General features: G+C 37.8%; 1 pseudogene; it reads right to left on the bottom strand.

Annotated features, from left to right (window-relative positions):
- Window positions 1-276: 276 nt before the first annotated feature.
- On the bottom strand, window positions 277-865 carry LOC114043815 (annotated as a pseudogene).
- Between the last annotated feature and the right edge of the window lie 697 nt (window positions 866-1,562).

Below are 1,562 nucleotides of genomic sequence, written 5' to 3'. Positions count from 1 at the left end.
AGAGTAAGGAGAATATTAGAACCCCTTTTTATTTTTAAAAATGTTTGCAAATATGTACAATTTTAATACAGTTTCTGGGTGCTCCAAAAATATCTATGTGGACCACTTCATGTAAACAGGTTACAATGTCTATCTAAAAGCACTTTGAGAAGCTATGTGAAAGAGTCAATTAAGTCTAATGACGGCAATTAACACCATCACACAGGAGATGTGTTTCATTTAAAGGTGTTTCCTCTACTCTCTGGTATTCACATGGAGACAGAACATGGTACAAGTTCATCCATCATCTTCATCTTCCTTCTCCTCTTCATCTTCCTTATTCTCCTCATCTTCTTCCATTATCTTTTTCCAGGAAGATTTTGCCACCCTCTTTGCCCCATCAAACTTCCCTTTCAATGTATATTCTGTGACATCCTTCTCATATTTATCCTTCAGTTTGGCTTCCTTATTATCATAAGGTTGCTTCTTATCACTCAGATTGTTGCACATTTTGTCAAGTTTTTTTGACATACCCCCAGTGGATATTCTAGAGTTTATAGACTTGATCTTATGACAAAATTCTGCTCAGAATAGGAAATAGACAGAGGGTGACCATTTAGGTGCATTGGGATCCTTCTTCTTTTTCCTGATCCATAGTCTTTCATTTCTCTATCATATCATACCTTATCAGATTTTTGCCGTTTCATCAAACTTGGATGATTCTCCCCAACACAGTCTTCTACCTCTCACCGCACCTTTTAGAAAACTCTGCAAAGTTAACAGGAACCTCTGGATTCTTCTTCTTGTGCTCTTCCAAGCAAGTTTGCACAAAAAGGGCATAAACTGACATCTTGCCCTTCAGTTACTTGGGGTCACCGTTAGTCATGGTGAACTCCTTATTGTTCACTAGTCTCTCACATAAGATAATTGTAAACCACTTGGGACAGTGCCTAATCAGGAAGGATGTTAGGAATACCATTTTTTTCCAGTGGTATTTAGCAACACTAGGGGAGAAGGTGATAAGGTTGATGACTTTTATTACCAAGGATTGAGGATTGACACGATATGAATGGCAATAAGACAGGAAGGCAAGTAAATTACAGGTTCGAGACAGTGTATAGTTAAATGGGCAACTTTAAAATCAAAGCTTTGAAGCAAGGAAAGTTTGGTGACATATTGAGAAAACAAGGGGAGTGAACTTTCTGTAGCACTAGAACTCACAATGAAGTTAGAGCCTATGTGCAGAGAGTTGGATAAAAGGAGAACTAGGGGAAAAAACAGAATCACAAAGAAACATTTCAGAATTCAAGATCAGTTACAGGAAACCATAAGAATAATGGACCATGTGATAATCCATGCTGATGGTTTAGGTGAAATAACTTGGGAGTATAGGTAATTGGAGCTGGAGAAATTAATAAACTGGGACATTAGGCCATCTAAGAGAATATCAACAACTATATTGAAGTCACCATTTATGAAGGCAGGAGTTGCAGTAACTGCAAGGTTCTGATGCAGATACTGGACTCCTTGAGACAGGAAATGGAATGATGTAAAGTTCTGTAGGTTACACAAACAAGGTTGTG

The sequence above is a fragment of the Vombatus ursinus genome, unplaced genomic scaffold (genome assembly GCF_900497805.2).
Source record: "Vombatus ursinus unplaced genomic scaffold, bare-nosed wombat genome assembly UNPS02014770.1, whole genome shotgun sequence".
NCBI classification, from domain to species: domain Eukaryota; kingdom Metazoa; phylum Chordata; class Mammalia; order Diprotodontia; family Vombatidae; genus Vombatus; species Vombatus ursinus.
This window is presented reverse-complemented; position numbering and strand designations above follow the sequence as displayed.